Genomic DNA, 23047 nt, shown 5'->3' on the forward strand with positions numbered 1-23047 from the left:
AAAATGGCTCAGGGAGGTTTTAAATGGAGATATATTATTTTTATATTTAATATATGAGCCAGCGTGGTGTGGTGGTTAGAGTGCTGGACTAGGACCGGGGAGACCCGAGTTCAAATCCCCATTCAGCCATGAAACTAGCTGGGTGACTCTGGGCCAGTCACTTCTCTCTCAGCCTAACCTACTTCACAGGGTTGTTGTGAAAGAGAAACTCAAGTATGTTGTGCACCGCTCTGGGCTCCTTGGAGGAAGAGCGGGATATAAATGTAAAAATAATAATAAATAATAATAATAATATCTGTACTTTTTATATTTTAATTGTGCATTGTTTTAATCATATTGTAAAGTGCTTTGGGATTATTTTAATGAAAGCTGTATAGAAATCGAAGAAGCAATTAATCCATCCATCAATCAGTCAATCAGTATTTTTGATTTTTTCCCCTCTATGCAGGTTTGAGTGCATTTTTATCCCACAGAAAAGTGGGCTAAAATGAATAAAATAATAAAAAGTAAATGGATAAACCTTGTATTGGAGCATCGGTATTGATGTGATATTCAAATATTATTCCAGAAGAATATTCTATCAGTCTTTTGTCTTAAAAGCAACCAAAGAGTCCTGTGTCACCTTAAAGCAGGCTAGAAGAACTAGTGACCTGCTGAGCCAAATGCAGTCCTTGGGGCTCTGAATTGTGGTTTGCTAGGTGTTTGAAACACAAGCCCATTTTGTAGTTGCTCAGGCAACAAAAAGAGAAGGGCTATAATTTAATCAATGCACACTAAGAACCCTAAAACAACTTATCTCAATGGGCTTAAGCATTCAATGCAGTGTTTAATTGTGGCCAAGATGTATGAATTCCTGATAGGTCATCATATGTAACTAAGATATAAGATAAAAATTAGTCATTTCCAGAGAAGTAGGGAAAGGATCTGGAGATGATGATTCCCAGTGAAGTGCTAATATGGGATTAATAACTTCCTCAAAAATGTAATACCCTCCTATTTAAGGGCCAAACTACAAGTGATGTTGAATGTATCTTTAAAAGTTGCACTAGAAGTGGCCTGGAAAAAGGCATTTGATCTTCAAAAATAATATGAACAGGGCCCCAAGCCAGGCTATGAAAGTGCAGTGAGTGAGTGTGTGTGTGTGGGGGGGGGCGGGATTAGTACTTTCACCCTTTGCCGTTTTCACTTTGAAAAATCATCCTGCTCCAGTAGCAATTTGCTCCCAAAGTAGCAATTTGCTGCAATTTGCTACTTTGGGAGCAATTTGGCACTTGGGATGAAAATGTTCAGAGTAAAAGCAGTACAGAGGGAGAGCACGAATCCCTCTCACTGTGTGTCACATTCCCAGCCTGGATCACGGCCCTGTTCATCTTTGTTTTAAAGTTTAAAGTATTACTTTCAGTCCACTTTCAGGTTAATCATATTTTCCAGATATGCACACAGTGTCATGTAGTGTGGTCCTCAGGCAAAGCTTACTATCTGTAGTACTAATGGTATGTACGTGCCCCATAGATTAAAGTGCATTTAAAATCTAAGTTTTAATCATTATTGAGTTTGTGTGCCTACCCCACCCCACCCCAGTAATGAGTTCTTTCATCTTTTGGGGAATTGTATAGTGATGGGGGATGATTCTGAAATATATTGAATAGATAACAGAGTAACAAATAAAAGCTAATTTGCTGAATATGTTTTTAGGTTATTTGGAAAATAATATAATTGAATCACATTTAAAACTGCTAATGAATTGCTAATCTTGCTACTCAAGAGTAGCAACAATTTCTATTGTGTTTTATCAAAAAAGGGGAATTGTTCCATCTGCCACTGATTTTATATGATTTGGTAAAATTGTTTCCTAGTTTTTGTGAAGTTTGAAAGTTTGAAAATAATGTTATAGGACAATAGTTGTTATTTGAAATGTTTTTGAACAAAAGGTTTCAAAATGACTTTAAACCATATTCATTGTTCTCTATAATATGAAAACATAATTTATATAATCATACTGCATCATTTTGGGTCTATTAGTTTTATTAACAAAACTATGTTAGAAATAAAATTGAATCGGAAAATTGAAAAGGTCAGTTTCACATATGAATATGAATGTCATATATTTGTAAATACTGATTTCAGCTCTAAGGTATGCAGATGTGTCTCTGATACTGTTTTTTCTTGGGTCCCATTTTGAAAATGTTAGGCATGGTTTAATCATTTAGTGGTACCAAAATTTCTAGAGTGTAACTTTCCTGAGCAGAATCTATCATTTTTTTCTTGATATGCACCACTTAAAGTAAAGAGTTGGGCTTCCAGCTGTTATAACAAGAAATATGATTTAGAAACAAAGTTCTTCAAAAATGCCAAAGAGAACATAAGAATGGTACTAATATTACCAAGGGCAGACCAACTGGGTTGGTTGCCACAAGCATGGCTGATGTGATGCACTGTCTCCCTTGCCACTGTCCTTGGCCTGTTAAAAGGCCTAATCCTAATTGTCTTGTGTATGTTGCTTCAAAGCTGTGAAATATTGACATTCAGGTTTTGTTCTATTCATCAATTGTGCCATGACAAGTAGGTCACATCTTCTCTCATACGATGGATGAATGTACCTGATCAGTTTCTTGTTAAAAATACTAGTCACACACAAAAGATCAAAATAGGTAGAAATTATTCAAACACAGTTTTCTATTTGACCTTTAAGTCACTCACAAAATCATCATCATTATGATAGGCAAAGGTTTGTGGGAGGGGAACATACATAACGGAGATGGTAGTTTGTGCATCCACCTGTAGGATCTCTGACAGAAAAGGCTCTGCTCCCCTATATCTAGAGCAGAGGGCAGGTTTTGTCCTCACCACAGAATTTTCCCATAGGGATGCACAGCAGCCATTCACTTATAGGGGGATAAGTCAAGGGGTACATGTGGGATGACATTGTTGGAGTGGGAGTGGGTAAACTTGTACTCTGCCTTTGGAGAGTCTGGGCATTAAGAACCATGCCTTTTCCTACTACATAACCCCATCTTGTTTTCTGTTGCTTGGTCACACTAGAGCACACAAGCATGCTGGGTCCACAATTTACTAGAGAGGGTTGTCTTTATTCTAGGAAGAAAACCACACCATGTGAAAGAATCCACTAAAAACTGAAAGGCTCTCTGGAGTGTAAGAGATTAGTTCAGACTGATATAATCCTTCGCGTAGGATATCGCTAAGATTTGTAAAAACTGTTTCTCAGTTCTTACTTCTGTTTTCCCCTCCTGTGAACCAGGCAGGAGTGATCCCCAACTGCCAGTGCCACCTGCTTATCTGAGACTCTTCCTTCTGGAGTCCAGGATAAGCAGTAGCTGGGGATCACTCTTAATGCTCACTTTTCTCTGTGGAAAGGAGGAGACAAATGCTAGGAGTTATCCTCACCTGCAGCAGCAGCCTGTATTGAGAGACAGAGGGAGGGAGTGGGATCCCTTCAAGAGGTAGCAGTGTGAGCCTGATTTGATAGATTCCCTCACATATCCTGGTAGGGGCATGAAAGAGCTGCTACATGCAGTTCTAGCAAGTGAGGTGCTTTGCATCATGGATCTGACTCATTGGTCATTCCAGATGGCAATAAGGATTGCTCCACGAGGAGCTTTTGTAAAAGATCCAAGTTTGATCCCCTTCCACACATTAGCACTGGCTTCCTTCCTAGCATGAATTCATGCTGAGTTCAGGCACAGACTAGAGGTGTGCATGGAACCATTTTGGCCAGTTCAGTTCAAATTCAGATCAAATTCGAACCGATTCAGTCTGGTTCTGGGTCCGGCCAAACCGTGTCTGGTCTGGATTGGCCACCAAACCAGGCCGGACTGGTTCGCGGGCCCGTTCAGGGGATATACTTGTAAAGAGGAATCTGGCGAGGATTTCCCCTTTACAAGAAAAGGACCATTCCCAATACTAAGGCAGGAGGGGGTGAGAGGAAGGGTACATAGTACCTTCTCTTTGCAGGTGGTGGGGACGGTGGAAGTGGCAGTGGAGATATTGGCAGCAGAGGCGGCAGTGGTGGGGGCTCATCCAAATCCCTTGCTAGTCTCCTGAAGAACAGCCTGGGCCAGCTGTAACCTGGTTCAAGAGGCCAGCAGGGGTTTGGAGGAGCACCTCTGCCATCAATCTCTCCTCCACCACCACCACCCCTGCTGCCTGCAAAGAGAAGGTACTGTGTGCCCTTCCTCTCTCCCCTCCCACCTCCCACCCTCACCAGATTCCCCTTTACAAGTATATCCCCCCAAACGGGTTTGGACAGGTTCTTTTCGAATCAGGACTGGTCCAGTTCAAAGTTGGACCGGCACCCCACTTTGGGGAGCCAGTCCAGTTCAAACCTGGACTGTCTGAACTGGGCCAGTTCAGTTCCAACCGTGATTCGAATTGAACCGGTTCACACATCCCTAGCACAGACCAGAGTCTTTTCATGGTTTTTGCAGTAGCACCTGCTGGTCAGCTCTTGCTTTTTGAGAAAAACTAGTAGATCAAAAAAGTAGTTATCTGTTCTTCTAGGAAAGCATGAGCTGGCCAGCAGGTGGTGCTGCAAAGATTGCAAGAGGTAAGGAAAAATGTGCTGTCAAGTCGATTCCGACTCCTGTCGCCCACAGAGCTCTGTGGTTTTCTTTGGTAGAATACAGGAGTACCATTGCCACCTCCTGCGCAGTATGAGATGATGCCCTTTCAGCCTTTTCCTCGATATAGGTGTTTCCCATAGTCTGGAAAACCTACCAGTGGGGATTCAAACCGGCAACCTTCTGCTTGTTAGTCAAGCATTTCCTCGCTGTGCCACTTAAGGTGAACCTTGGTCTATATCAGAAGACAGTGCAAATTTGTGCTAGGAAGGAAGATGGAGGCCAATACTACTATTTGGAGGGTAAGTAAACTTGCACTTCGGTCTTGTACAAAAGCTGCTCATGGAGAGTTTTTTACTGCCTTCTGGAAGGGCCCATTGGATGGAGAGTTTCCACACCACCACTGATCACTACAAGGATCGGGTGATATGACAGCCCACTCCAGGTGATATGACAGCCCACTATAGCCTCTACATGGAGTAGCTGCATGTAGGGGTTATTTCAATAGCAGTCATGACATGCAAACCAGCCTTAAACTGGGTCAAAAGAGGGAACACCAACTCATCTTCTCCCAGGCAGCAATACAGGCAGTTGGGAGGGACTTTCTTGTCAGTGTCAGGACTTGGGAATCAGCCTGTTTTTCACACATTTCCTGTTTCCCAGGGCACTTTAAAACATGTGATCCTGCTCCTGCTTTCTCGTACTCTAGTTGCCTATTGGCCAGTTGTGCCTGACTTTGTTTCGGTTTTGCTGCATTTGAGAAGGTAGACATGTTATTTTTTCTTTCTTTTTTCCACTTAGGAAGGCTCATTAATATAAAGCCGGAGAATCTCTGTTTTAGCTGAATTACTCTTTCCAAAGATCTGTCAGAGCATTATTGTGCCCTGATGCATGCTGTCATTTCACCCAGTAGTTTGCTTCTCTTGCCTAAAATAATTCTGTTCTGGGCATGAAACCAACACTGATTTTTGGATCAAATGCAACAATTTTTTCAGTGACCTTCACACGTTGTTTCAAAAAGATTTTAGCCCACAGCAGTCCCACAACATATTTATTAATGGATATTCACCTCAAAATCCCAGCATGCACATGAGCATACAACATATCCCCATCTAGGCTTTATATCTGCGTTCCAACCATCACTACTTAACCTATTCATGTGAGCTCAAGAATCATCTTACTGGATCAGCACAAAGGCCATTCTAGCCCCCTCCCCCCATTAAAGGTGTTGCATCTCTGAACATGGAACTTGTATCTAGTTATCATGGCAAAAAGCACTTGATAGGCCTGTACTCCATGAATTTGTCTACTACTGATTTGTAATTTGTCTGATCCTATGTATGCTAATAGCCACCACCACAACATACCAATATCAATGAATACGTTCTAAAATTTACATAAAGTGAATCATTTTTGTTCACACATGCCACTGTTTATAATTGTAGGAGCTTTTACATTCGTGATGGGCTAAACCCACTCAGTTTCAAATGAGATTTTCAGGGGCAATGGAAAGCAATGCCCTCTGCATTGATACACTCTCTCGCCTTACCCCCGGGTCTCTGATACTCAGCACTTCTCTGCAGAAGACAGCACTGAATGCTGGGAGGGTTCTTGCATGCAGTGTGGAGCTCTGAGGTTTCCCATTTGCCTACCTCATGCATTGGCTGTTTACAGCAGTCATAAAGCCTAAAGAGGTCTAAAATGTTTGGCTAAAACCTAAGGCACTTTCATAAGTTTCCAGTGTTCTGCAAGGAAGATTTCTGAGTACGCAATGTGGGCACATTGCACTTACACACACACACACACACACACACACACACACAAGCTATCCTATGCATGTACATTCAGAGATAAGTCCTATTGAACGCAATGGAATTTACTCTCAAGTAGAGAGTACCCCTGCCCTTGCTAACTCTACCCCTTAATGTGGTGATTCTCTTTATTTAGCAGGGGGAGAGTAACTGGCCCTATCCACCCCTAGCACAGTACCTCCAGTGACTCTTGCTGGTGTCTATCTTATGTTTCTTTTTAGATTGTGAGCCCTTCGGGGACAGGGATCCATCTTATTTGTGTATTTCTTTGTGTAAACTGCCCTGAGCCATTTTTTGGAAGGGTGGTATAGAAATCGAATGAATGAATGAAGTGTCCAATAGGATTGCTGCTTAGTGGGCTTGTATTATTGTGTCAGAATAAAAGTTTAATATTGAGTGGTGAGACTTTTCCTCACATAGTGTTTGTGTTGTGCCTGTGAATTTGTTCACATTCGCAAGGCTTCTAGGTAGGTGTGGGTGAGGGAGAGGAGAGGGAGAGGGAGAGGCAAAGCAGCAGGCAGCTACTTTGAATGTGCGGAACTGCTCTAACTGAAGCATTAATACCCCCACCCTGTATTAATAGTTGAGCTTTTCTAAGTAGAAAAATCTTAATAAGAAAACAAGAATAAAGACCATCACACACACCCCTCTTTTTTTTTTTTGTGCTCAGCGTTCTAACTATGGCAGGATGCAGTAAACCATACAAGTCAGCAGCCTCAAGCAATGTCAGCAGCCAATGCTACATAGAGCCTGAGCAAGGCTGCTCATGTGGAGCTCCAGGATCTGTGCAGATCCCGGAGCTCCCACCCAGCCTAACCCCGCTCCCAAGCCTGGCTCTGTGCCAAGGTTAAGGGAGCAAGTGCTCCCAGCTTCCAGGCTCATGTGTCTCCTAGAAGCTTGTGTGTCTCCCTTCGCCCAGCTGCCAGGCTCATGTGTCTTCTAGCACACAGCTCGAGGAGACTCAGATGGTTGCCTAGAGCGTCCGTCTGATGGGAGATCCCATCAATGCGCCATGCAGTACACTGTGGGCTATCTGGAGGGTGAGACAAATTGTCTGAGCCTCCAGAGCTCCACATAGTGCTGCGCAGCACTGCATGGCACTGCACAGATCGGCTGGGAGTGCAGTGAGAACCCCCAGCAGCATGTTTGTGCTCATCTGTGGGAAAGTGAGTTTGAGCAACCTTCTCTCCCCTCCTTGCCCACCCTCCTGGTCATGTGAATGGCCCCATAGAGGTCATTCACACAATCAAAAACTGTGTTATTGGGAGGATTGGGAGCTGTGTGTGCTCCCAATTTTTGGTTGTGTAGCTTTACCTCCTACCATGAATACCTGGGTAGCTTTTCCTCTTACCTTACTTTCACACAAGTACCCAGGTTTTCCTCCTACTTGATTCCACACAACCGAAACTTGGGAGCACATACAGCTCCCAACCCCGGGTAGTACTGTTAATGGGACTGCCCTGGGGTGTTTGGTCAGCACCCCAATGTTCTGGCTTTGTGGGGGAATTAGCTCTAAAAGTGGGGTCACTTCCAGTTCATTTTTAAATTGTGCAAAAGTTCGGATTCAATAAATGACTGGTCAGAGATAAGGTTATAGGTTCAAAACTATAGAGAGGAATTTATTGTGGAGGGGGTACAGAAAAGAGACTTATATGATTAATGCAATCCTATCACAAATAGGTTTCTAAATAGATCAACTACAATGAAGCGTTTTAGCTTAGAATTCTAATTGTAGGAGTCCCTTAGGCGGGCAAGAGAATGATGCTTAAGAAAGAGGGGGATAGCTTGGTTCTAAGAAAGTGATAGAGTGGGCCCAGTTTCAGGGCAAACCTAAGAACATAAGAACAGCCCTGCTGGATCAGGCCCAAGGCCCATCTAGTCCAGCATCCTGTTTCGAACAGTGGCCCACCAGTTGCCGCTGGAAGCCACAGGCAGGAGTTGAGGGTGTGCCCTCTCTTCTGCCATTACTCCCCTGCAACTGGTACTCAGAGGCATCCTGCCTTTGAGGCTGGAGGTGGCCCACAGCCCTCCGACTGGTAGCCATTGATAGTCTTCTCCATGAAGTCATCCAAACCCCTTTTAAAGCCATCCAGGCTGTTGGCTGTCACCACATTCTGTGGCAGAGAGTTCTACAAGTGGATCATGCGTTGTGTGAAAAAATACTTCCGTTTCTTGGTCCTAGACCTTCTGGCAATCAATTTCATGGAGTGACCCCTGGTTCTAGTGTTGTGTGAGAGGGAAAAGAATTTCTCTCTCTCCACTTTCTCCACACCATGCATGATTTTATAGACCTCTATCATGTCTCCCCGCAGTCGTCATGATTTTATAGACCTCTATCATGTCTCCCCGCAGACATGATGCGTTTTTCTAAACTAAAAAGCCCCAGGTGTTGTAGCCTCATAAAAAGGTGCTCTAGGCCCCTGATCATCTTGGTTGCCCTCTTCTGTACCTTTTCCAGTTCTACAATGCCCTTTTAAAGATGTGGTAACCAGAATTATATGCAGTAATCCAAGTGTGGTTGCACCATAGTTTTGTATAAGCGCATTATAATGTTAGCCGTTTTATTTTCAATCCCCTTCCTAATGATCCCTACAATGGAATTGGCCATTGCATTCTGTGTGTGCAACAGTGGGTTACTTGCAAGTCCTACCATTGCTGGTAGGATTGTGTATCATGTCAGCCAATAATAAAATGGTGGTGGTGTCTTTCCACATGAGCAAAGACTCAGAAAGAGGTTTAGGTCTTTCAGGACAGAATTACATCTGTTGATCACCTCCAGACTTGACTACTGCAATGCGCTCAATGTGGGGCTTCCTTTGTACGTAGTCCGGAAACTGCAGTTGGTCCAGAATGCGGCAACCATGTTGGTCTCTGGGTCTTCTCAGAGAGACTATATCACACCTATCTTAAAAGATCTACACTCGTTGCTAAGTTAACAGGCAAAATACAAGATCTTGGTTATAACCTATAAAGCCCTAAACAGCTTGGGTCCTAGGTATTTAAGAGAATGGACCGAGTCTCACGATCAGTGAGACCCGGTTTTTCCTGGTGAGCGAGAAGAGTGGACTAAGCCCGCTCTCCCCGCTCACGAGCGGGCAGGGAGCCCTGGGTGGCTGGATCGGCCACCCACACGATGGCCGGCCCCGTGATGGAGCTGGTGGGGGGAGCGGGGGCCGCACGGCCCCTGCAAGCCCCAGTATGCCCTGCGTGAACACGCAGGACATACTGGGGAGACCCCGGAACCTGGAGGCGGCTTTTCGCCTCCAGGCTGGGGGTCTACTCATGAGTAGGTATGGCACGAAGGTGCGCCGTGGCTACTCACAATTGCAAAAAGCAGGTTTCCAGGTGTGCTCGCTTTTTAGCAGGGGTTCTCGAGCGGGTTACCCGCTCAAGAACCACCGGACTTGGCTGCGAGCCCAGTGGTTCTTACGGTCACCAAAAATTGGGCTACCCTCTGCTAGCCCGATTTTTGCTGATCGTGAGAAGCGCCCCCTTGTCTTCTTCACTATGAACCACATCGCCCATTGATATCATCAGGAGAGGTTAGGAACATAGGAAGCTGCCATATACCATGGTGGGGGGAGGAGGGTTTGCATATGAATGGGGATGGCAGCATGGGAAGGGGGCTTTAACCCATTGCCTCCACCATTACTGCCCCTGTCCAGATTAGCATTTTACAGCTAGGAAATAGAACTCCCATTTACACCAGTGGGGAACTCTTTTCCTTGTCAAATATCAGCTGCAGGGGCCCCAGTCTGGATCAGGACTATAATGGGATAAAAAGGACTCCCCTCCCACTGTCCCAATCTGGATTGAACCCTGACCCCGACCACTCCCACCCCTGTAACAATTATTATTTTATTTTATTTTTAGTTAAGAAACCACCTAGAGATGTGAGTTGAGTTTAGACAATACATACTTGCAAAAGATAAATTACTTATTTATTTATTTATTTAGCAAATTTATTGACCGCCTGACTTCCTTAGACTCAAGGCGGTTTACATAAATTAAAACAACAACAAAGACAAGAAAAGAAGGGGGAAGGGGGGGAGGAGAAAAAAGAAAAAGAACCCCCCCACACACATGCACACGTTAAAAAACTAAAAGTCTGGCAAAACAGATAGGTTTTCGAGAGCTCCTTAAAGGACAGAGGCGTTATGAATCTCAGGAGGCAGAGTATTCCATAGGGAGCGGGCTGCAACAGAGAAGGCCCTCCCATGAGCCTGGACCCCATGCACCTCCCCTTGGCCCAGAACTCTGAGAAGGCCCACCTGAGATGAGCTCTCAGGGCAGGTTGAAGTTGGATGGGAGACGCAGTCCTGAAGGTACACAGGCGCCAAACGCTGAAGGGTTTTATAGGGGATAACCAGCACCTTGAATTGGACCTGGAAGCAAACTGGCAGCCAATGCAGCGACCTCAGCAAAGGTGAAACATGATCACATTTTCTGCTGCCCATGAACAACTGGGCTGTGGCATTATGGGCCAGCTGAAGCTTCCAAGTCGTCTTCAAAGGCAACCCCAGGTAGAGCACATTGTAGTAGTCCAACCGAGAGGTGACGAGGGCTTGAGTTACGGTTGCCAGGGCCTGCCAGTCGAGGTAAGGCCACAGTTGGTGCACGAGACGAAGCTGGGCAAAGGCTTCCCTGGCCACAGCTTCCACCTGCTGTTCCAGAATAAACAAAAGCCTGCACTGACTATATAGAGGTGGAACAGGAGTCCACTGGCTACTGTCATCCTGTATCAATGAGCTCCTTAGCTCCCCACCCCCAGCATCCACCATTAACAATATCCACCATTCAATATCAACATCCACCATTCTCCCCATTTACAGCTGTCTGCTATGATCAGATCTCCCAGCATGGCTTTCTTTGATTAAAAGCAGCTATGAGATCAAGTAGGATCAGGGGCACACCTCTGGGGGGAGGGGAGATATCATCCACCACCCCAAGCTGTTCTGCCATCTTCAATAGGCCCTCTGGTTGCTTCAGAGAAAAATACATTGGGAAATCCTATTCATGGACTGCCCATGGGAAATCTAGAATGTGTACACTAGTCTGTTCACACTTTGCCTGCATCTTACCATGCACAACGCAGATACTAAGTATTTATCTTTAAATGCACCACTAAAGTCAGAGACAAGGTAGCTGGGGTTTCTCCTGTCTGTTCTTCCATTGATCCTCTCATCCACCCTCTTCTGAAGTAGGGCATATGTGGTCACAGTCCTGCTCAGGTACAGTAAGGTAGGAGCAGAGGCATATCTAGGGAAAATAGCGCCTAGGGCAAGCACTGAAATTGCGCCCCCTGTCCAAACATCTGACACCCATCTTTCAGATAAATTTACCATAATATCAGCTCAAAAATACAAGTCAAGCTTGTTAATCTTTTAATATTTCAAAAAATATTTAGCAGTGGATGTAGCCAGACCAAAAAATGCTGGAAAATGACAACTTTCAGTATGCTGGGGCTTATGAAATACCCAAATACTATGTGGAGGTGTACTTGGAAAAATAAACAGAAGTGCCTGTCTTATTCTCTACTATGCATTGTAGCATCACTATTGCATAAGTTTTAAAAATAAATGGAGAATTTGACTTTTCCCAGATACTCTGAAAATAATTAAAAGATATGCAGAGTAAACTGTGTCACTGCTTGGAATATATTCTAGTATTTCAGAAAGACAGTTGAAATGAGAGAAAGAGAGCAAGAAACTCCCAGTAGGTCTTAATACTAAGGATTTCACACTGATTCAAAGACAAATTCACCATTAATAGCCATATCATTAAGACATCACATTTAACTCACTTATCACAAGAAGCAAAGTAAGAACAAATGAATACAATCCTAGCTCATAAGCTTCAGCTCAGTATTCACAAACCCTGATTCTCTGTACATAGTGCCAAACTGAATATGTATACAGTGACTTATATTAATTTTTTTAAAAAAAATTACCTGTGTCCCCTTCAGGGGGCTTCCTAAAGGCTGTAGGGGGGTCTGCAAATGTTCTGCCTCCCCCTGCTGGCCTCTAGGGCCTCACAGGGACCATTTGAGCATGTGTGGTGGCCTTTAAAAAAATAATTATTTTTTTTTTAATGGCCGCTGAAAACAAAATGGCCACCATGCATGCTCAAATGGCCTGTGTGAGGACTGGCATGGCCTAGGGCCTCACAGAGGCCATTTCAGCATGTGTGGTGGCCATTTTGTTTTCGGCGGCCTTTAAAAAAATTTTTTAGAAAATTGTGCCCCCCTTCAAGTGGCGCCCAGGGCACGTGCCCTGCCTACCCTACCCTAGATACGCCCCTGGATAGGAGGGTGGATGAAAGGACTGATTACATTGTAGAAGAGGAGATGAGCCTTTTGTCTATGTGACAATTTGTATAGGACTACATCCGTGGGTGGAGCTGGGCCTTCACCGCCACCTCTTTTGATTCAAAATATGGCCCTGGTTAAAAATGAGCTGCTGATCAAGGCATTACAGAGAAAAATAGTAGATCATCTGATCACCAACATGGTTTTTGTCAAGCTAAGTCTAGAGGAACAGAGAGGGAGAGATCTGGAGGCAGGAAGTGATACACTGAGGGACCAGCCGCAACCAAGGCCAACTTCAAGTGTAATGGTGTGATCCCCAGACAAAAGCTGATATTTGAGTGTGAGTACAGAGGGACAGATCTTGTGGCCTGAAATCCTAGCCACAAGATACTGAATTCAGTGTTTCTCTGTGGGCATCCAGCCTAAAGAAAGAACACCAATGTCGCTTTACAATGTTATTTAACAAGAGGCTAGAGCCTTCCTGCAGAGAGATATGTGAAGTAATTTCTCCTAGATCAATATCCTGCTTTTGTCCACTGCACCTATGCCACAGTTATGTGAGGTGAAGGAGTGAGAAGTAGGGGTGAATGGGGTGTGGTGAAACCTCAGCAGTTTGCAGCTTTGTGACCCTGACTGACAGAAAAATCTTGCTTCATCCATTATGCATTCTCAGACCCACATCTACCTGGAGGCCTTTGGGCACTTCCACATGGAGGGTTTTGCAAGTGACAGGCATGCTGAATCAGTGCTCCTGACACCAGCCAGCTAAAACAGAGACTATCCACTGATAGTCCAAAAGGATCACTCCAGTTGCTGGGGAAAGCTGCCATCTGAAGCTAGCCTTGCCTTGCTTTGTACTGTGTGAGCTGGGAGTTACATGTCCTGAATCCCCTAGAGGCTGCACACTCTTTCCTCAGATTAGGTGGTTCTAATTATACTTTTACACCAATCAAGGGCTGAAGCATGGACCGACAACTCTAACCATCATATGCAATCTCTAGGAGGCCAAACAATAAATACATGATGTAAAATGTGACATTGATATCTTGCTTTTCTTTAGCAGCTGATCTGGATCAAGAACATGACATGGAGGGAACTGGGAGCAGGGGTGTTATCCCTACTACAAGCCCAGCCTGGATTATCCCCCTCAGCATCTTCTCCTAGGAGGGAAGGTCCCATTTGTTGTTGTCAGAAATATTCTTACATTTCTTCTCATGAAGATTCTTACAGTCTGACACTGTGCATGCTTACTTGGATTCAGTCACATTGACTGCAATGGGACAAAACATATACATAGCATTGTAAGCCTTACAGTTACAAGGGCCCAAACAATTGTTGCAAAATTATTCCTCTGGAAAAGCAATATAAGAATGATATTTAGCATACATACAAAGCTTCACATACACTAGAGGTCTTCTCACAATTGGAGAGAAGAGTTCGTGGGCAGGCTGCACCGCGGGGAAGGGGGGTTTAGCCCACCGTCCCCACAGACTATCTCCACTTCATCCCTGGGTGGGTGGATTGCCCACTCAGATGACTGGCAGCTCCCACTTCATCTCCTGGGGTCGGGGTGCTGGGATGTACCGCCACACGTCACCAAGCCCCCCCCCCGAGCCTTAATAATGCACAGTGTGAGTGTGCAATGCATTACTGGGATCCCCCCCCCCCGAGTGTGCCAGCCATGATGACACGATTAAAAACCATTGCTCCCTTAACACTGTTTAACTGGGAGGCTCAATTGCTGAGTTTGTCACCATGTAGCCACCGGGATTGGGCACTATCTTGGTGGTTCACACGAGTGTGAAAACCAGGCAGGGCTCCCTTTGCCCATTTTTGCACGCTCGTGTGAATATCCTCACTATCTTGCTGATAACAAAACAACCTTATAAGTGAGGTCAGCATTATCATTCTTCTATTAGGGGGGTGGGTGCTGAGAGACCATGACTTGCCCAAGGGCACCAAATGAGTTCATGGCAGAGACAAGAGATCCCCCCCAGGGACTTCCTGATGCATCGTTCAATTTCTTTATGGCAACACTACACCCACTCTCATATGCACACATTTCATAAGCACACAATTCCTCCATATACAGTACAAATCATTACCTCTTTGGAGTATATGTAAGACGACTTGCAGTACTGCAGAAAAATGAAGGAAAAGGACACAAAATGCCTAGGTTAAGAACAGTCTAGCTGGGGAGGGAGCTTATTGGGGAGGGATGGGAGATGCAAACATTAAATTGTTAAATAAATAACCTAAAACCCAACCCCCACCCCTCCACAACTGTTGGTCTTTTGTTGTCCTCTAAACCAGACATCGCTTTGAAAGGTTGAGTCCAGATGAATGAGAATTTCAGCTTTTGAGAACGTGGCTCAGAGCAAATATGGAAATTAAGTGTGACATTTAGTCAGTTGGTGACCTGTTACAAGTGTCTGTGTGTATTACAGTCTGCTGACACAACACATTTAGTTGGAGCTGTAACCCAAGCAATGATAGAATATCCAAACACTATTTTGAAACAAAGACGAAATATCAACCCACTGCAGCTGAAATACTATTTAATACGTCAGTCCTAAATATACACGACAGCCTTTTTAACACTTGCATGGTTTTCGATGTTCCACCAGAACATTCGAAACAGTTGGTTCAGGGGTGTAGCAAAATTGATCAAGGAGAGGGGACAAACATCCCTGAGCCCCTGGTGGAGGGTCACTGGCTAGGTGACAGCTGGGCAGGAGATGGCCAGCAGGGGATGGGCAGGCAGGGGTCCATCTTCATTTTTTGTCCCATGGCCCACTCCAACCTTATTACGCCCCTCAGTTGGTTCACACAAACTTGAGCATTACTTGGGGGCCGGAAAAAAATCTCAAATTTAGACACTATGCCTGCAATCCTATGTGCACTTACCTGGAAATAAGCCCCACTGAACAAAGCAGGATTTATGTATTTCTTTTACTTACTTATTTATCATATTTTTATACCACCTGATATGTACATCCCTAAGCAGTGTACAAAATTCAAACCACAACATAAATCAGAGTAAAAACAGTTAAAATTTCACAAAAATGCTGTAAAAACAATCTCATAAAATAAAAACAAATAAAACTGTTCAAAATTAATTTCAGTTAAAAGCCTGAGATATTTACTTCTGAGTAAAAATATAGTGGCTTGGACTGCATGTCAATTACTTATCTAATTTATCTACAGAAAACCGATTGTTTCATTATTGGTTAACAAATATCTAAAATTAGGTTTTGTCTATGTCTGTTGCAAATGTTGCACAGAGTTGTAGATCATGTGAAGGCTCATGATTAAAAATAAAACCTCAAAATCTTTTGAGAAATGTATTTTTATAAATTACTGGTCTTAACTCCAGTAGGAAACTTATCCAGATAGAGACAATGCAAAATTCCTGTTACGCTGTAATGCATAACGTTTTGTTGTGTAGAAGAATGTAGGCGTGTGATCACAATTTTTCACTAGAAAGCATACAAAGATTTTTCTTTGGCTGCTAATAAAAATACAGTGTGGTGCAATATGATATTGCCTTCATAACGTCCCCAACATAGGTTGCATCAATCTGCTAAACTCAGATTGCAGGGCTGTTGCATTATCTTAGCAGGCGAAAATAATACTATCAGATTGCCACAATATAAACTGAACAAGGGGTATCCAACCTGTGGTACTCCAGATGTTGGTGAACTACAACTCATCTCCAGCAACAATAAATTGTAGATTGGGATGATGGGAGTTGTAGTTCAGCAACATCTGCAGTACCACAATTTGGGAACCTCTGCACTAAACAATGATGCATTAACATCTAGGGGTGCAGACAGAGGGAAAGCTTGGGAAGCAACTCATTCTTTTTTTTTATTTTTTTTTTTTGAGGGAAGAAAAAATATGTTTTGGAGATTGAAGATGTGGATTATAGGTGTGGTGGGAGGAGTTCAGTAAAATGAAGAAAGAATGTCCTCAAATGCTTCCAGCTGGCCAGAAATCAAACCCTAGAAAATTTCTAGCCCTAACAAACTTAGCTTGTCCTTTCCCCTTTTGTTTTCTTGTTGGTTGGTTGGTTGATTTCCTTGTAACTTCCTTAGGTAACTAACTGGTTACTTTCCCTGAAGTTATTATATACATAATAGTCCCACAGGCCTTCTTCTGTATTAAATCTTCCTCTTCAATGGGTGCATAAAGTCACCAAAGGAACAGAGAAATCATTCTGGCTTGCCAGACTGTTGATATGTTGATGGCATTTAAATCTCCAGCAACTTTTCATCAGTCTAATATAGGATCACTGCATTTTTGCTGTAACTGTCTCTACTAGAAAAATAAAAGTGAAGCAGCTACAGTTTATTAACTATAATACTTCTATTATTCTATTTGTGTTGTTTTTATTATATTTTATTGGTGTTATCATAAGCCACCCTGAGTGGGAGTGTGCTGGGGGCAACGTAGAATTATGTTAAATAAATAAATAACTGAGCAAAGAGGTCTGGGCCCCATGGACATATTTTCATGCCTCGCAGTGGAGAGAAGGGGAGATTGTCAAGAATCACGCCTTCCTTCACTTGCATGACAACACAGCCTGAGTTGAACTCAGTGCAGGGCCCAGTGCCACCCTGTAGATCCTCCCTGCCCCAGGAAGCTTTTCACATGGGGCTTTTAAAGCCCTTTAACATCTCTTCCGGAATGGAGGGGGTGCGCTCGCATACCAGCCAGATTTACCCTGAAGTCCCTGAGAGTTATCGAGGAGCAGTTCACACACAATTCAAGTTTTTCACTGTGTGTTAGAATGCTGCCCGATTTATATCCAGGGTAAAAAAAAAAACCCACTATTTGCATCGGTTTTTGGGGACAACTTCGAGTTTGCAGTAAAACCTCCCAGTAAACTCACAGTAAAGCCTGCTGTGTATAAAAGTCCCTGGCGGGCTGTGCTTTAGTTTTGAAGAGAAAAAGTAGATATAAGAAAAGGATAAAAGGTGGAAGAGGGAGGATGTGGTGTTTTTCACCATGAACAACTAAGAAGGGGGTCTGAGGACTGCAAGCAAAGAATGCTTTGCCTTGTGAGAGTGTAGGTGAGTGGGACAGAGCATAAAGCACATGGGTAATCAATGGCATAACGTATAGAGGTAATTAAGAATGGAGATATTACTTGCAGTTATAATAAGTTTGGTTATTATAATAAAATTTATTATATTGTGATGGTGATTACTTCCTTTGTACTGGGAAGAGCTGCTGCTGTGTCAAGAGCCTAAGAAGTGTTTGTTGCACTTATGCAATATATGTTACCTGAAATATACTCTAAGTCTAGTGTGTTCTCAGAACTCTCTCTGAATGGTGTATTCCTAGAAGAGTACCTAGATTAAAGAAAGGGTAGAGAGCTGAGTTTCTTAACTTCCTAAATACCTGTTGGTAATACATAAATTCTGCCCACCCCCCATCCAATTGTGAATTCCTTTGAAAATTTTCAAATTTTGCCATGCAAACCACTAGAGAACTTTATGCTGAAAAGCAGTATATCAACAAACAAAATAACTAACTAAGTACAAGAAAACAAAATGAAGAAGAAGAAGAAGAAGAAGAAGAAGAAGAAGAAGAAGAAGAAGAAGAAGAAGAAGAAGAAGAAGAAGAAGAAGAAGGAGTGTCTCCTCTATTTGTCAAACTAATTTTTCTTCATATCTCTACTTGAAAACTACTTTGGACTAATCTTTTATAGATCACCACAGAAAGACTTTTGCTATGCTTCCTGCCATCACTTCCTTCCCCCAAACCATCTCTGCAAATCTGGTCCAAACATGCCATTTTTCAATCTATAATATATTGCACTTGTTACTGTGGCACATCAGATATTGGTTGGCAGAGTGTGCATATAGGCTATTATTAGACCTTGTTTGAAGAAACCTGCATGGATCCCTCAGAGTTAGCTAATTACAGACCTGTCTCTAATCTTCCTTGGTTGAGTAAGGTGATTGAGCGAGTGGTTCCTTCTCAGTTCCAGGCAGTTTTGGATGACACATATTATTTAGATCCTTTCTAGACTGGCTTTCGGGTGGGCTATGGGATTGAGACTCACTTGGTCAACCGGATGGATGATCTCCACTTGGTGACAGACAGAGGGAGTGTGACTCTGCTGGTCCTTTTTGATCTCTCAGCGGCTTTTGATACCATTGACCATGGTATCCTGCTGGGTCACTTCAAGGAGGTGGGACTGGGTGGCACTGTTTTACAGTGGTTCCATTCCTACCTCTCTGGCAAATTCCAGATGGTGTCACTTCTGTTGCTCTGAAAAGTGAGAACTAAATTGTGGGGTTCCACAAGGCTCCATACTGTCTCCTATGCTTTTTAACATCTACATGAAACCACTGGGAGAGATCATTGGAATGTTTGGTCTGGGATGCTATCAATATGCTGATGACACCCAGATCTATTTCTCCATACCAACTTCATCAGGAAATGGCATGACCCCCGCTAAGTGCCTGCCTGGAGGTAATATTGGGCTGGATGAGGGATAACAGGCTGAAGTTTAATCCAAACAAGATGGAGGTACTGTCTGTAGGGGGTCAGGATCCGAGAGATGGTTTAGACTTGCCTGTTCTGGATGGGGTTACACTCCCCCTAAAAGATCAAGTTCATAGTCTGGGAGTGCTCCTGGATCCCAATCTCTCCCTGGTTGCTCAGGTTGAGGCTGTGGCCAGGATTGCTTTTTATCAGCTTCAGCTGATATACCAGATACGTCCATTTCTGGAGACAAATGACATTAAAATGATTGTAAATATGCTGGTATCTTCTAGGCTTGACTACTGTAATGCACTCTACCTAGGGCTGCCTTTGGACGTAGTTTGGAAACTACAGTTGTACAGAATGCGACAGCCAGATTGGTCTCTGGGTTTACCCGAAGGAACCATATAACACTGATTCTAAAAGAACTGCAACAAGCTGCCAATATGTTTCCAAACAAAATACAAAGTACTGGTTATCATCTATAAAGCCCTTAATGGCTTAGGTTCAGGGTATTTAAGAGAGCACCTTCTCTGTCATGTTGTCTATTAAGATCATCTGGAGAGGTCCAGTTACAGTTGCCGCCAACTCGTTTGGTTGCAACTCAGGACTGGGCCTTCTCTGTGGCTGCCCCAGAGCTTTAGAACGCGCTCTCTGCTGAACTAAGAGCATCTCCTTCTCTGCTTGTTTTCAGGAGGACCCTGAAGATGTACCTATTTTCCCATGCTTTTAACTGAAACCAAAATTTTATATTTTAATGTGTTTTTATTTATTATCATTCATATCTTTTTAATGAATTTTAAATGTTTTATATTTTATATTATGTTTTAATTCTGTACACTGCCTAAATATTTCTATATTAGGTGGTATATACATTCAGTAAGTAAGTAAGTAAGTAAGTAAATAAAAAATATATGCTCATGGAGGTGGTCTCGGATTTCATGTTGAGGACTCCTAGAATAATTGTTTAGGGTGACTTCAATATCCATGCTGAGGCTGCCTTGTCTGGGGTGGCTCAGGATTTCATGGCCACCATGACAATCACGGAGCTGTCCCAACATCTTGTTGGCCCAACACATGAATTGGGGCACACCCTGGATCTGTTTTTTTCTGACTAGACAGGAGGATGGTGATTTGAAAGTGCGGGATATGTCATCTACACCCTTGTCATGGTCAGCTCACTTCCTTCTGAGGTTTAGCATCTCAGCGGCTACATCATTCTGCGAGGATGGGAAACCTATAAAAATGATCCACCCCGGAGACTGATGGACTCCAATGGATTCCTGAGGGCTCTGGATGATTTTCCACCTGGTATGGCAGGTGCTCATGTCAAAGCTCTAGGTGCTCTCTGGAATGGAGAGATGGCTCGGGCAGTTGACCTGATCGCTCCCAAGTACCCTCTTCCACAAAGCAGAGCCCATGCAGCATCTTGGTATACACCTGAGCTGAGGGCAATGAAGCAAGATGGGAGGTGGCTGTATCATAAGTGGAGGGAAATTTGGGTCTGTGGAGGAAAACGGAGTCTGAGCAAACACAGGTTAGAGCTCATTATCAAGCCTATTCTGTGGCAGTGATGGAATGGAAGAAATATTGGTTTCCCCCCTATCCATCATTGCATCCTCCCAGTGTCATCCAGTGGGGCTTTTCCAGGTGCTGTGGGGCCTCTTGAAATCTGACCCTGGGCAAGATGTGTTAGATGTGATCCAGCACTTTGATGGTAAAGTTGCTCGCATTTGCCATGAGCTGGACACTACAGCTGGTGCAGGATAATTGGGAGAGGTGTCCAGAGTACCACCTGATTCAGTTTTGCTGGAAGAGCTTCAATTATTGGTGCCTTAGGATGTGGACAGGTTGTATAGTCAAGTTCAGCCAACCACATGCATGCTGGACCCTTGCCCTTCATGGCTTATTAAATCTAACACAGAGGGAATTTTTATCTCAGTACAGCTGGTTCTAAATGCCTCATTGAGAGAGGGAGTGGTGCCAGCTTTATTGAAGGAAACTATTATTCAACCACTCCTAAAGAAACCCAGTCTGGACTATCTCTCATTTCAAATTGTACAAGTAGAAGGATATAACTTTAAATGAAACCTTTCATCGGTACTGTAACAAGATAAATCCCTTTTACCCAGTTAGATACCACAACCATCTTCTCCTATTGCTCTGGGGTCTGCTTGCCCGAGTCATGTTTGATTTCCGACCTAAATGGGAGGCTGAATGAAAAAGGCCACCTGTCAGATCCTGAGCATAATAGCTGGGATGCCATTTGGCGGTAGGAAGACCACAGCTATGTTTCTCATTAAAAAAAACCTGCAGCTTTGGAGCAAGATGGAGCATCCTGCAAGAGTACAAATGCTAACTGGCTTCTGTAATGTTCAGAGGGAGTAAGAGCTTTAATTGAGGAACTGAGCAAGTCATGGTGCATGGGATTAACACTTGCGCCTGCCAGGTGTAAGAAATGAATGGAAATCAGAGGGCAGGAACAGACTTAAAATGAAACGGCAATTGGGTGGCATAGGATTGCCTTCCTTGTTTTGCAAGGCTTCATTTGCTCTCTGTTAACACGTTGCTGCTTCTAAATGCTGCTGGACATGAACAGGGTAGGGCTGAACAGGTGGTTTTGAATGAGAGCAACATAGGTCTCAACTGTCCATGCACACAGCATGTTCAAAAATAACACTGCAGGGGAAACAGTGAAGCAATGGTAATCCAGTGAGGCCTCAGGGGCCTTGCAGAGGATGCTGCTGGGCTGTGCGTGGGAACTGTGATGGAGATACAGTAAGGACTAGGATCTGGATCGAAGGCAAGAGGCAGCATGTCCACTCCTCTGCTGAATCTTTGAATCCCAGTTCTTCCTTATTACTATCACAGCCACTTCCTTATCACCATCACAGCCACTTATGCCCTTAGTAATAGAGTGGCCAACAGAAACCACCTCAATGTACCCCTAAATTTCACTTCTGCATTGCTGTCATCATACATCATGCATAGATACATGCCCATTGCATCACAGTACTAACCAAGAAGTGGCCAGTATATGGAAATTGAACAAAGGAGATGGAAGCATAGGGCTAAATAAGTAGGGGCTGGCTCCGTTTTAAGTTCTATAAGATAAACAGGGACGCGACTGATAAGTTTTTTTAAAAGCTGAGGGAGAGGCTTATCCCCTATTCCATTGGTCTTGCTCTATATAAATATTATATATGTCTATAATATATGAGTGTTTATATATTGGTATTGCTCCATATTGCTTCTATATAAATGAATGGTTGCTTGCCCCTCACCCCTCCCTCCCATAGGGAAAAATAAAATGCCACACTGGGGAACAACAACACTGGAGGAGAGGTCTATCATCGGCTACTAGTTGGAGGGCTATAGGCCACCTCCAGCCTCAAAGGCAGGATGCCTCTGAATACCAGTTGCAGGAGAGTAACAGCAGGAGAGGAGGTATGCCCTCAACTCCTGCCTGTGGCTTCCAGCGGCATCTGGTGGGGCACTGTGTGAAACAAGATGCTGGACTAGATGGGCTTCCTTGAGCCTGATCCAGCAGGGCTGTTCTTATGTTCTTAACACTGCAGGGGAGACCAAATCTGCCCACTCTTCCTTACACTGCATAGCTTGTCCTCTACCAGTAATGACTCCATGGGATGCAATGGGTTTCTGTGAACAAAGATGGATATGTGTGTTCGTGCATGTGTGTGAATGCACAGACATAGAGACAGAGAGAGCACAGGCACTAGTGACCAACATGAGCAGGGCTAGGGGGCATTCTCACTCCTCTCAAACTGCCCCAGCTGCCTTGCTGTGTTGTTAATGCCTTGCTGTGGCATTAACCTGAGGCACACAAGATGGTA

The sequence above is a fragment of the Hemicordylus capensis genome, chromosome 2 (genome assembly GCF_027244095.1).
Source record: "Hemicordylus capensis ecotype Gifberg chromosome 2, rHemCap1.1.pri, whole genome shotgun sequence".
Taxonomy (NCBI): domain Eukaryota; kingdom Metazoa; phylum Chordata; class Lepidosauria; order Squamata; family Cordylidae; genus Hemicordylus; species Hemicordylus capensis.